Source organism: Ornithorhynchus anatinus, chromosome 1 (assembly GCF_004115215.2).
Source record: "Ornithorhynchus anatinus isolate Pmale09 chromosome 1, mOrnAna1.pri.v4, whole genome shotgun sequence".
NCBI classification, from domain to species: Eukaryota; Metazoa; Chordata; class Mammalia; order Monotremata; family Ornithorhynchidae; genus Ornithorhynchus; species Ornithorhynchus anatinus.
In genome coordinates this window covers 102,816,571-102,830,917 of record NC_041728.1, presented here as the reverse complement: position 1 = coordinate 102,830,917, position 14,347 = coordinate 102,816,571, and the positions used below count along the sequence as shown (strand labels likewise).

At 43.5% G+C, this 14,347-nt stretch overlaps 1 non-coding gene across 1 annotated transcript; it reads right to left on the bottom strand.

Annotated features, from left to right (window-relative positions):
- Positions 1-13,941: 13,941 nt before the first annotated feature.
- Positions 13,942-14,078, bottom strand: LOC114816981. Its single transcript, XR_003764802.1, has one exon. It is a non-coding gene; the product is annotated as a small nucleolar RNA SNORA7 (small nucleolar RNA).
- Between the last annotated feature and the right edge of the window lie 269 nt (positions 14,079-14,347).

Sequence of the window (14,347 nt, the reverse complement as noted above, 5' to 3'; positions counted from 1 at the left end):
TTTATGCGAGCAATATATGCGTGAATTGAGATCGTAAAATTAAATGACCACATAGAACTGTCATTTATATGATGAGCGCCTACGTAGGTGAAGGCTGGTTATTCTGCAACATCAGATTGCTCTCCGTGAATGTTTTTAATCACGCATTTCTTCACTCTTTCTGCAATATTACACTTGAAGGACCGGTAAGCAGTTTGCTATGAAATGTTAAATGGCTACTGCAGTCGTATCCTGGCAGAAGTACTCACTAAAATAGAAGTAGAGTACATATTGTATGCAATTGTTTTATGGGAGACATTATGGTTACTAGAATAACATTTCACCATTACCAACTGCTGAGAGAAAAGTCATTAAGATATTTGGCAAGCCAGTGCAATTTTTCAACAGCGCTAGAGTACAAGACCTCAGAATAGCTTCTGTAGAAGGAGACTAGCTGTCTCAAAAGGAAAAAAAAAGCAAGTCTTCTGTACTATTTTATTTATAGCAGTTTATTTTCAGATTCCAATGAGAAAGTTACTGCGTGTGTCAAGTGAACAATTGGGAACACTTGCGTCTGAACTCTTTTTATAATGGTGTCGTTTCGAGCGCCAGTGATAAATCTTGTGCCAATGCCTTCTATTATAAATCTTTTTCTCAGGGAGCCGTTTTAGCCCAGAGGGTCATCTGGGCATTTTTCCAGGGAACTTTTGAAATGAAAGGAAATTAAGTGAAAAAGATTATGCCAAAGACCGAAAAATACCACCTCCGAGAGAAAGGGAATTCAAGACCAGAGATCACAGTCCAATTCCACCTGGCACTTTGAACTTAGTTACACTCTCCTTTACATGAATGTATATCTGTCTAGTCAATTTATTTGTTTCGTATCTTCTAGTTGCAAATATTTTTAGGTTTCTTTCCCCTTTAGAGTGCAAGTTCTTCCTGGACAGGGAGCATGTTATCTGATTATTTTGCACTTCCTAACACACACTTCCTAACACAACTAACACAGTGAACCATGCTAAGTGGCTGCTCAATAAATGCTACTACTTCTTCTACTCCTACCACCTAACCCTGTTCATTGCCTGTATGTGGAGTCCTAAAGTGAGGAATCAATCAGGGGTATGGCTCAGTGAAAAGAGCCCGGGCTTGGGAGTCAGAGGTCATGGGTTCAAATTCTGGCTCCACCACTTGTCAGCTGTGTGACTTTGGGCCAGTCACTTCACTTCTCTGTGCCTCAGTTACCTAATCTGTAAAATGGAGATTAACTGTGAGCCTCACGTGGGACAACCTGATTACCCTGTATCTACCCCAGCGCTTAGAACAGTGCTCTGCACATAGTAAGCGCTTAACAAATACCAACATTATTATATTTTGAGTACTTACTGGGTGCAGAGCATTATATTAAGTGCTTAAGTGATCAGGCACTTTTGCACTTTTCATAGATGACTAAGGCTAGAGAATGTTTCCCAGCTCCCAGGATTTACAAAAGCTACAAATTAATCTCCCTATTGAGCCTTCTTATCAAGCATCATATTTCCCTATTATAGAAAAAACACACTTCCTCCACCTCAGTGCAAATTCCCAGGCAAGTAAAACCAAAAAGGGTACGGTACAGAAAGTGAGGAGAAGAGAGTTCTATTTCTTAGAGGCTCGCTGCCTAATTTCCATTAGGCTCAACTGCATTTCTTTTTCATTCATTCATTCATTCAATAGTATTTATTGAGCGCTTACTATGTGCAGAGCACTGTACTAAGCGCTTGGGATGAACAAGTCGGCAACAGATAGAGACAGTCCCTGCCGTTTGACGGGCTTACAGTCTAATCGGGGGAGACGGACAGACAAGAACAATGGCACTAAACAGCGTCAAGGGGAAGAACATCTCGTAAAAACAATGGCAACTAAATAGAATCAAGGCGATGTACAATTCATTAACAAAATAAATAGGGTAACGAAAATATATACAGTTGAGCGGACGGGTACAGTGCTGTGGGGATGGGAAGGGAGAGGTGGAGGAGCAGAGGGAAAAGGGGAAAATGAGGCTTTAGCTGCGGAGAGGTAAAGGGGGGATGGCAGAGGGAGTAGAGGGGGAAGAGGAGCTCAGTCTGGGAAGGCCTCTTGGAGGAGGTGATTTTTAAGTAAGGTTTTGAAGAGGGAAAGAGAATCAGTTTGGCGGAGGTGAGGAGGGAGGGCGTTCCAGGACCGCGGGAGGACGTGGCCCAGGGGTCGACGGCGGGATAGGCGAGACCGAGGGACGGCGAGGAGGTGGGCGGCAGAAGAGCGGAGCGTGCGGGGTTATTTCTGGTGTATTGATCAAGTGTTTATATTCCAATATATAAAACATGCAATCACCACTATAAGTAAGATTAGTTTACCTGGCAGATTATTTTCATATATCTTTTTCGTGGTTTATTTCAATCAATCAAGCAATCAGTAGTATTTCCTGAACACATTAATGATTCTGGTATTTGTGAACCATTTTCTATATGTGCCAGGCACCATACTAGAAGCAGCGTGGCGCAGTGAGAAGCAGCGTGGCGCAGTGAGAAGCAGCGTGGCGCAGTGGAAAGAGCACGGGCTTTGGAGTCAGGGCTCATGAGTTCGAATCCCAGCTCTGCCACTTGTCATCTGTGTGACTGTGGGCAAGTCACTTAACTTCTCTGTGCCTCAGTTCTCTCATCTGTAAAATGGGGATTAAGACTGTGAGCCCCACGTGGGACAACCTGATTCCCCTGTGTTTACCCCAGCGCTTAGAACAGTGCTCTGCACATAGTAAGCGCTTAACAAATACCAACATTATTATTATACTAAACACAGAGAACTGCAGTAAATGTTTGGAGAAGTACGACAGTATTGACAGGCACAATCCTTGCCCACAGGGAGCTAACAGTCTACAGGGCGAGAGAAGCACTAAAATAAACTGAATATATGGGAAATAATAGAGGATAAGGTTAAGTACATAAGTGCTGTAGGACTGGAGTTATTATCAAAGCGTTTAGGTGACAGAGAGGGTGTCACAGAGAGTAGGGAAGATAGGATAAATGTGGCCTTAATCAGGGAAGGCCTCCTGGAGGAGCTGTAATTTAAGGAGGATTTTGAATGTGGGAAGAGTGGTAGCCTGTCAGATATGAAGGAAGAGGGAGTTCCAGGCCAGTTAAAGGTCATGGAAAAGGAGTCGGTGGTGAGATAGACAAGATTGAGATAAATAATAATAATGATGATATTTGTTAAGTGCTTACTATCTGCCAGTCACTGTTCTAAATGCTGTTCATTGGCATAAAAGGGGCAAAGTGTGCAGGTGGAGTTGCAGTAGGAGATCACTGAGGTAAAGTAGGAGAGAGAGAGAGCTGAGTGGTTAAAACTGATCAATCAATCACTGGTATTTATCGAGTGTTTACTATAAGTGCTTACTTGGGAAAACACAATACAACAGAGTTAGTGGACATGTTCCCTGCCCACAAGCAGCTTTCAGTCTAGAAAGGGAGACAGACATTAATATTAATTAATAAATAATAAATATATACATGAGTGCAGTGGTGTTGAGAGAAGAATGAATATCAAGTGCTTAAAAGATACTGTACAGGATACGCAGAAGGGAGAGGAGTAGGGGAAATTAGGGTTTAACTGAGGAAGCCTTTTAGAAGGAGAAGTGATTTTAATTATGTTTTGAAGGTGGGGAGAGTGGTGACATGTCATACAAGGATGGGACGGGGTTTCCATGCTAAAGGAAGGATGTGGGCAAAAGATCAGCAGTGAGATAGATGAATTTGAGGTACAGTGAGTAATTTGGCATTACAATAGTGAATGTGTGAACTGAGTTTTAGTAGGAAATCAGCAATATAAGGCAGGAAGCAGAGAAGTGATTGTGTATTAAATCTGATGGCAAGGAATTTCTGTATGATGTGAAGGGGGATGGGCAACAACTGGAGGTTCTTGGGGGGTGCAGACACGTGGATGGAATAGCTTTTTGGAGAAATGACCCAGGCAGCAGAGTGAAGCAGAGTCAAGTGGAGAGAGATAGGAGGCAGGGAGGTCAGCAGGGAGAGTGACGCGGTAGTTAAGGTGAAATAAGATAAGTATTCATATCAGCATAATAGCAGTTTGGATGGAAAGAAAAGGGTGGATTTTAGTGACATTGTTGAATTGTTGACAGAGAGAATATGCGGGTTGAATCAGAGAGATGAGTCAAGGAAAATGCGGAGATTATGGGCTTGTGAGACAGGGAGGATGGTGGTGCTATCTACAGCAATGGGAAAGGCAGGGGGAGGACAGCATTGGGTGGGAAATTGAGAAGTTCTCTTTTGGACATGCTTAGTTTGAGGTGTCAGCGAGACATCCAAATAGACTGTAGACTGTAGATATCCTCTAGAGTGAAGGCTCCTTGTGGGCAGGGAATATGTTTACCAACTCTGTTATACTTTACTCTGTAAGTATTGAGCAGAAAGAATTGCAAGACTGCAGAGAAGAAAAGTCAGGGCTTTATAGAAGCCATGAGAAACAGCATGACCTAGTGGATAGAGCATGGGCCTGGGAGTTGGGGTTCTAATCTTGGCTCTTCCACTTGTTTGCTGTGTGACCTTGGGTGAGTCACTTTACTTTTCTGAGCCTCAGTTCCCTCATCTGAGACTGTGAGCCCCACCTGATTTGCTTGTACACACCCCTGTGCTTAATACAGTGCCTGGCACATAGTAAGTGCTTAACAGATACTACAATTATTATTATTATTGTAATAGACAAATTCATTCATTCATTCAATAGTATTTATTGAGCGCTTATTATGTGCAGAGCACTGTACTAAGTGCTTGGAATGAACAAGTCAGCAACAGATAGAGACAGTCCCTGCCGTCTGATGGGCTTACAGTCTAATCGGGGGAGACAGACAAGAACAATGGCAATAAACAAATTTGGGAAATATCTGCATAGAGAAGGTAGTTGAAGCCATGGGAATGAATGAGTTCTCCAAGGGAGTGGGTAAATAAAAAATAGAAGGCAATCCAGATCTGAGACTCAAGGGACTCCCACAATTAGAGGGTGGGAAGTAATTGAGTAGTCTGTGACTGAGACCAAGAAGGTGCAGCCAGAATGATGGGAGAAACCAGAGAGGAGGTATCAGTGAAACCAAGATTCTACACTTTTTTCTAGGAGAAGGGGGTGGTCCATAGTACTGAAGTCAGCAGAAGGGTCGGGAGGATTAGAATTGAATAGAGGCCAAAGCCACCTCTCAGGGTTGCACCTGGAGGGTTTCCAGTACTCTACCAGTCTCAGCTACTGAAGGGACAGTCAAGCAGAGCCCTGTCCTTTCCATTCCTAGCTTGGGCAGTGGCTAGCGGATGAAAGGCAACCTGCTACATGTCAAAACTCACTTCTGCTGGGCAGCAGCGACATGGGAGAGAGTCGAGGGCGGAGACTCAGGTTTACTGCACGGAAGGCGGCAATGGTAAACTGCTTCCGTATTTTTACCAAGAAAATTCTCTGGATCCACTATCAGAACGATTGCAGATGGAGGTGGGGCGTTCTGGGAGAGATGTGTCCATGGCGTCGCTATGGGTCGGAGGTGACTCAACAGCATAAGACAACAGAGGCCTATAGCATTTGGCAAGAAGTAGGTCTTAGAGAAACAGCATGGTGTAGTGGACAGAGCAAGGACCTGGGAGTCAGAAGGTTATGGGTTCTAATCCTGACTCTGCCACTTAATAATATTCGTATTTGTATTTGTTAAGCGCTTACTATGTGCAGAGCACTGTTCTGAGCGCTGGGGAAGATACAGGGTATCTTCCTGTGAGGCTGTGAGGCTCACAGTTAATCCCCATTTTACAGATGAGGTAACTGGGGCACAGAGAAGTGAAGTGACTTGCCCACAGTCACCCAGCTGACAAGTGGCAGAGCCGGGAGTCGAACCCATGACCTCTGACTCCGAAGCCCAGGCTCTTTCCACTGAGCCACGCTGCACTTGTCTGCTGTGTGACCTTGGGCAAGTGACTTCACTTCTCTGTGCTTCAGTTACTTCATCTGTAAAATGGGAATTGAGACTATGAGCCCAAATGGGACAGGGATTATGTCTAACCCATTTGTTTGTATCCAACCCAGTGCTTAGTACAATGCCTGGCACACAGTAAGCACTTAACAAATACCATGAGAAGCAGTATGACATAAAGACAGAGCTCGGGGCTGGGAGTCAGAAGGTCATGGATTCTAAGCTCAGCTCTGCCAATTGTCTGTGTGACCTTGGGCAAGTCACTTCACTTCTCTGGGCCTCAGTTTCCTCATCTGTAAAGTGGGGATTGAGACTGTGAGCCCCATGTTGGATTGGACTGTGGTTCTGTCAAAGGGTGCGGACTGTCTCTATCTGTTACCAATTTATACATTCCAAGCACTTAGTACAGTGCTCTGCACATAGTAAGCGCTCAATAAATACTATTGAATGAATGAATGAATGAATGAATGACAAGGACTGTGTCCAACCCAATTTGATTGCATCCACACATAGTAAGCTCTTAACCAATACCATTATTATTATCACTGATAACCTTAGAGCGGGCAGTTTCTGTGGAGTGAAGGGGTCAGTAGATCAGAGGGAGTCAAGGAGAGAATTGAAGGCAACATATATAGACAACATTTATTGACAATTAATTCAAGGAGTTTAGAGAGGAATGGTAAGAAGGACATGGGGATATAGCTGGGGGGAACCAAAGGTTCAAGCAAGGTTATTTTAGGTTAGGGGATACGTGAGCATGATGCAAATTTGTCTAATATGTTAACATCTGGTATATTATGTTTGCATGTTGCATTCAAATGCCTACTGAATACTGCAAAAAACTGACTCTATATGACATATGAGTAATGTGCTTCACAGGCATTGTCTATGTTTGAAAAATAATTCCTTGGGAAATGTCCCTTTCATTTTTCTCTTGAATTAATAAATGGGATTATGTCCTTTTAATGATTAATAGATAGGTTCTATATTGTATTACATCTTCCGTAGGCGACAACAGTATCTAATTCTTCCCTGAGAGAAATAGCCACATCCCTCAGGGTTCACATCAATCAATCAATATATCAATCATTGGTATTTATTGAGTTTTTACTCTGTGCAATAGTAGTGCACTGTCCCAGATGCTTGAGAAAGTACAGTACAACAGTTTTGGTAGATATGTTCCCTGCCTACAAGGAGCTCACAATCTAGAGAGGGAGAGAGAGACATGAAAATACATTACAGATATGTACATTAAGGCTGTGGGGCTGATGGAGGGGTGAATATCAAGTGCTAACAGGGTACAGGTCCAAATGCTTAGATGATGGAGAAGGGAGAGGGAGTAGGAGAAATGAAAGCTTCATCCAGGAAGGCCTCTTGGAGGACTTGTGATTTTAATAAAGCCTTGAAGATGGGGAAAGTGGAGATCTGGTGTTTAAGAAAGAGAAGGGAGGTCCAGGCTAGAGGGAGAATGGATGTGGGCAAAGGGTCAGTGGTGAGATAGATGAGATTGAGATAGAGTAATATTGGAGGATATAAAGTAATATTGGAGGATATAGAGTAATATTGGTCATGGATTCTAATCCCAGTTCCGCCACTTATCAGCTGTGTGACTTTGGGTAAGTCACTTAAATTCTCTGTGCCTCAGGTACCTCATCTGTAAAATAGGGATTAAACCTGTGAGGCCCACGTGAGACAAACTGATTACCTAGTATCCACCCCAGCATTTCAAACAGTACTTAGCACATAGTAAGTGCTTAACAAATGCCATCATTATTATTGGAGGGGGAGGTAGGTAACTACTGGAGTTCGTCAGGAGAGGGGAGATGTGGATTGAACTTTTTTTTAGAAAAATGATCCAGGCAGCAGGGTATTGTAAGTTCTGGAGTGGAGAAAGGAGGAGGGAAGGAGGTCAGGAAGGAAGTCAGTGAGGAGACTGATGAAGTACTGAAGGCAGGACATGAGGTGGATGGTCAACCAATAGAGGTTCTTCAGGAGAGGGGAGAGACAAACTGAAAATTTTTAAAAAAATGATCCAGGCAGCAGAGTGAAGGCCTAAGGTGGAGAGAAACAGGATGCACAGAGGCCAGCGAGGAGGCTGATGAAATATCATGCATTCATTCATTTATTCCTTCAATCATATTTACTGAGCACTTACTGTGTGCAAAACATTGCACAAAGCACTTGGGAGAGTACACTGCAACAATAAACAGAACCATTCCCTGCCTACAAAGATCTTACTGTCTAGAGCAGTCAGTTTGTCTAACCCGGTTTTTGCACCTGTGTTCAGCTGGGGGCAGGAAGGGAAAGGTCACATAACTTCTGGACCCTTTTTCCTTCTGACTATCTTCTTTTCCTCCCAGCCTCTTCAAGATGGCTTCCAAACAGAGAGTCCAGGTCATGCTACACCAAGAACCTTCAACAACAGTGATGTACACGTTGGTGGGAAAGATACACTAAAAGATGAGAGGTAGAGCTGGAAAATGGGGGTGGGAGCCAGGCCTGGTTGGACGCTTCCCTTGTCTGAACCCTCTATTTTCTCTTTACAGGTCCATTGTATTTGTGTCTTTGAAAGGTTTTACACTAATATTGAAAGAATACTTCTGCCTTTCTGTTCTGTGAAGGGCTGTCTTTGCCTGGCCTGGAAGTCAGAAGGACCTGGGTTGTAATCCCAGCTCTGCCGCTTGTCCGCTGTGTGACCTTGGGTGAGTCCTTTCACTTCTCTGTGCCTCAGTTACCTCATCTGTAAAATGAGGATTGAGACTGTGAGCCCCATGAGCATGGGCTTGGGAGTCAGAGGTCATGGGTTCTAATCCTAACTCTGCCGCTTGTCAGCTATGTGACTTTGGGCAAGTCACTTAACTTCTCTGTGCCTTAGCTTCCTCAAATGTCAAATGGGGATTAAGACTGTGAGCCCCATGTGGGACAACCTGATCACCTCTTATCTTCCCCAGGGCTTAGAACAGTGCTTTGCACATAGTAAGTGCTTAACAAATGCCATCATTATTATTACTATTACATCTATACCTGTCACATGCACATATCTGCAATTTATTTCTTTATTGTTTATTCATGTATGTTAGTGTTTACCTCCCTCTCTAGACTATGAGTTCATTGTGGTTAGGGACTGTGTCATTTAATTGTTTTATTATATTCTCCCAAATGCTTAGTAAATGCTTTGCACACAGTAAGCATTCAACAAATATGACTAAATAAGTGAATGAATGAATGACAGAGACTGTTCCAACCTGATTAGCTTGTATCTACCCCAGTGCTTAGAACAGTGCCTGACACCTAGTAAGTGCTTAACAAATATCAAAAAATGACTACAGGTGTTGCTCTATTTACAGATGGGGGAAAGGGGAGTAAATCCAGTCTGCCCTTTTTTGGACTTCAGGTCTTGCCTCTCTGCTGGTTCTGACTCCTCTTGCCCCCATTTCACCTCTGAATTGATTGTGTGACTGCCATCAGTCACACCAGTGTGAGAAGCAGCATGGTTTAGTGGAAAGAGCCTGGGGTTGGGAGTCAGAGGTCATGGGTTCTAATCCCGGCCCCTTCACTTGTCTGCTGTGTGACCTTGGGCAAGTCACTTCACTTCTCTGGGCCTCAGTTACCTCATCTGTAAAATGGAGATAAAGACTGTGAGCCCCACATGAGACAACACAAAGATCTTGATTCTACCCCAGCACTTAGAACGGTGCTTGGCACATAGTAAGCGCTTAACAAACATGATCATTATTATTATTATTTCCTCCAGCCTTCATTCCTGACCCAAATGAAGGAGGGCAGCCAGCCCACATGCATCAATGCTGGAATTGTGGTCAAAGTTGACCCCGACCTGCTCAGCAGGAAGCTGCCTCAGTTTCTGCTTTTCTTTCTTTGAGAAAACCCCTCATAGGATGGCCCTAGCTCCTTGGAGGGCCTGTTCCAGAGTCCTCAACCTGTAGCCAGAGTAGCATAACCTCTGTGTGAATGTTGCCCATACCTGGAACATACTGGTGCCCCAGTAAACATAATGATGACATTTGTTAAGCACTTACTATGTACCAAGCACTGTTCTAAGCGCTGAGGTAGATACAAAGTTTTCAGCTTGTCTCATGTGGGCTCACAGTCTTAATCCCCATTTTACAGATGAGGTAACTGAGACATAGAGAAGAGAAGTGACTTGCCCAAAGTCACACAGCTGAAAAGTGGCAAAGGTGGGATTAGAACCCACAACCTCTGATTCTCTTTCCACTAAGCCACTCTGCTTCTCTGGGCGGTGGGGTACAACGATGATTCAGCACCTGAACATAAAGGGAGCAAGGTGCCAGGCAAAAGGAAAGATGGAAATGGTAAAACCCAAAATAACATAATGAAGTATAACTAAGCAGATAAGGGTGTAGTTTTCACACTCAGGTCAATCTGGAGTTCAGCATCAAAGTAGGTCCAACTCTGCCTGTCTCTTCTCCACCCAGTCTAGCTCCGGTGTCCAGCAGGGCTGGGTGTTGCAGCATATTAAGCCCCTTGGACTCTGTCCAGTCCAGGCACTGAGGATGGAACAAACCTCTCCTGGGTCTGATGGAGCTGGAGGTAAGGACCAGTCAACCTTGTCTCCCTCCCATTTCTGGCTGCCTCCTCCTTGATCATCTTGTTCTCCTTCTCCTCATAGAAGTCCAGGAACCTGACCATGGACTTCTGGAATCATGCACAGTACTGTGGGGAAGCTAATCTCCTTCAGCTGGACTTCAGCTTTATTCTCCCACTAAACCTTTTTTTTTTTAAAGGTATTTGTTAAGTGCTTACTATGTTTCAGGCATTGTACCTTTAGCTGGACTTCACCCTTATTCTCCCACTAAAGCTTGTCTTTTCTTTTTTTTAATGGCATTTGTTAAATGCTTACTACATGCCAGGCATTATATTAAGCACTGGTGTAGAAACAAGTTTATCAGGCTGTTCACAGTCCCTTCCCATATGGGGCGCACAGTCTCAATTCCCACATTTCAGATGAGGTAACTGAGGCCCAGAGAAGTGGAGTGAATGGTCAAAGTGAATGGTCAGGTGAAGCAGCATGGACTAGTGGTAAAAACATGGGCTTGGGAGTCAGAGGTCTTGGGTTCTAATTCCGGCTCTGCCACTTGTCTGCTGTGTGACCTTGGGCAAGCCACTTAACTTCTCTGTGCCTCAGTTACCTCATTTGTAAAATGAGGGTTGAGACTGGGAGCCCCATGTGGGACAGGGACGGTGTCCAACCTCATTACCTTGTATCTACCCAGCACTTAGAACAGTGCTTGGCACCTAGGAAGTGCTTAACAAATACCATAATAGTAATAATAATCATAATAATGGTCTGAGGTCCACCACAGACAACGGCGGAGCTGGAACTAGAACCTGGGTCCTTCAGACTGCTAAGCCCCATGCTCTGTCCACTAAGCCACGCCGCTTCACACTTGTTGCTGGCTTTCTTGTGCTTGGGACTGGCCACCTGCTCTACTAATCCAGCACGGAATTTGGTCAGGCCTCAGTGGCCCAGGTGTCTCTGGACTTCATACATGTAGCACAGGCCTTCAATGCCGTTTGGGCTCACCAGTCTCAAAACGCTCCAGCCATGCATCCCAGATCACCCTGTGGATGGCTTCTCTGGGCCAGAAGCCAGCCCGGGACCAGTGACAGCTGTTGCTGGTGTTTGGGGCTGCAGTCGTGGCTACCACCTGAGAAGAAGATCTGGCACTGCAGGAGGCAAAACAAAGAAGATGCCATCCCCTTCCTGCCATCAGACCTGAACCCACAACCTGCCAAGCTCATCCACATCCTAGAGAGGAAAATACAGTTTAGGGTTGAAAGTCTAGTATTCTTGAGTCAGCTACTTAACCTTTGTACATCTCACGCCCATCTTGAATCTATATCTCAAATACTTTCAAATCTCCTGTAAATTACAATGCAAAACAAAATACTATTAATGTTGGTATTTTTAATGTTGGTATTTGTTAAGCACTTACTATGTGCTGAGCACTGTTCTAAGCGCTGGGGTAGATACAGGGTAATCAGGTTGTCCCACTTGAGGCTCACAGTTAATCCCCATTTTACAGATGAGGTAACTGAGACACAGAGAAGTTAAGTGACTTGCCCACAGTCACACTGCTGACAAGTGTCAGAGCCGGGATTCAAACTCATGACCTCTGACTCCCAAGCCCGTGCTCTTTCCACTGAGCCACGCTGCTTCTCTTACTGTTACTACTCTAATGATAGTATTTATTAGTTGCTTTCTGGGTGCCAATATTAATATTATTTATAGTGGATGAACAAAATTCACTAAAAGAGCTCTTGAGGGGCAGGTTTCACATTAGGTGACATTACCTCTGCCAAACTACTGAAATTTTGGTTTTGTTTTTAAGAAGGGCCATATAAACTGAGATATGCTGAACCAAGGCATGTGAGAATGAATATAGACAAATGCATACATGAATATATACAAATGTATATATTTGGGCATGAATATAGACAAATGTATTAAAGGAGCCAACCTGACTGGCAAACAGAACCACTTAATTTTTTTCATGTTTTCCAGGCTTTTGACTCTAGGGAAAGCTTAATTAAACTCAGTGAAGAAGAAAAATATTAAATCATAAAAATTGAATAAGTCAAAATACAAAACATTCAATTATTATTTCCTGTGAGATTTGTTTTGTAAATATTTTATCCATAAGTCCACACTAAGCTTCCTCTATTCTAAGTCTGTAAAAGTGCTCTCCAGGGACTAAATCCAGGATTTTCCTCTTACAATCTTTCTTTCCCCTTTTTGTCTTATCATTTTTAAAACTGACATTTTTAGTAGCATAAACACCTCACAGTTCTCTTCTTGCTTTGGGGTTGTTTCTCTCTTGGAATCCACACTATTAGAGACAAAAGAAAGATAGTAGGGCAGTAGTCTGGACTTTGAGTTACCAAGCAAGGTAATTGTTTGCTTGGGCTGTTTCCAGACCTCCTACGAATTCAGGATAGAACAGTGCTTGGTACCTCTAAACTCTCCCAAGATGGGATAAGTTCTTTTACCATCACATCAGCAAAAACATCTTCACCCCATCACTATCATCCTCATCATCAAAGTTGACCTTCTGTTTAAAGATGACCCCACTGACAATGCAGTTATGAAGTTAGAGCAGTAGCATGACCTAGAGGCAAGAGGATGGACTTGGGAGGACATGGGTTCTAATCCAGGCTCTGCTACTTGTCTGCTCTGTGACTTTGGGCAAGCCACTTAACTTCTCTGTCTCAGTTGCCTTACCTGTAAAACGGGGAATAAGAATGTGAGCCCTAAGTGGGACAACCTGATTACCTTGTATCTACCCCGGAACTTAGAACAATGCTTAGCATGTAGTAAGTGCTCAGCACTACTATTATCATGCCCATGGGTCTGAAATGCAGTGGTATAACTTTTCTGTCCCTTTACCATTTGCCACGAGCATTGATCAGTCACCAGTGTTTCAAAGATAAAAGATATGTCCTACTGCTAGTAGGACATGGGCTTGAATTGTTTTTGCAGTCGTGACCTTAACAACAGACACCACTGTCCTAGGCCATCAGGAATATACACACGAGTAGATGACAGCATCCCTGCTCTCAGAAACCTTAAAATCTAATGGTGGGGAGTGAGTCAACTAAACAGTTGAAATAACAGTGAAAAGAGGGTTGGAGCAAAGTAATAACAAACAAAAGTAGATAGAGCAATAACAAACAGATATATGTGTGGAAGTGTGGAAGACGACCAAAGAAATGACAAGTACAAAAAGGTAAGTAAAAATTTTTTTTTCTGTTATGCTGTTGAGTCGTCTCTGACCAGTAGTGTTGCCATGGAATGCTCCACCTCCATCTGCAATCATTCTGGTAGTGTAGCCATAGAGTTTTCTTGGTAAAAATAGGGAAGTGGTTTACCATTGGCTCCTTCCATGCAGTAAACTTGAGCCTCCACCCTCAACTCTCTCCCATGCCACTGCTGCCCAGCATGGTGAGTTTTGACTTGTAGCAGATTGCCTTCCATTCGCTAGCCACTGCCCAAGCTAGGAATGGAATGGATATGCCTCTGCTTGACTCTCCCTCCCATAGTTGAGCCTGTAGAGTACTGGAAACTCTCCAGATGCGATCCTGAGAGGGGAATCATAATGAGTAAATAATTAAAAATAGTTTATAAATCAGGGAATGCCTCTTGGGAGTCCTAGAATTTAGATGGATTTTCACAACACTTGCTTTAATTTTCCTCTCATACAGTCTAAAAATCAATATCATAATAGCTATAACTAACTTTGACTTGATTCTTCATTGAGAACTCTGGTTCCTAAATGGATACTCAATTTAGCCTCTGCCTGTTGCATATGATCAGACCTTACGCCAGGATTAATCTCCAATGCTTGAGCCATGGTAGAA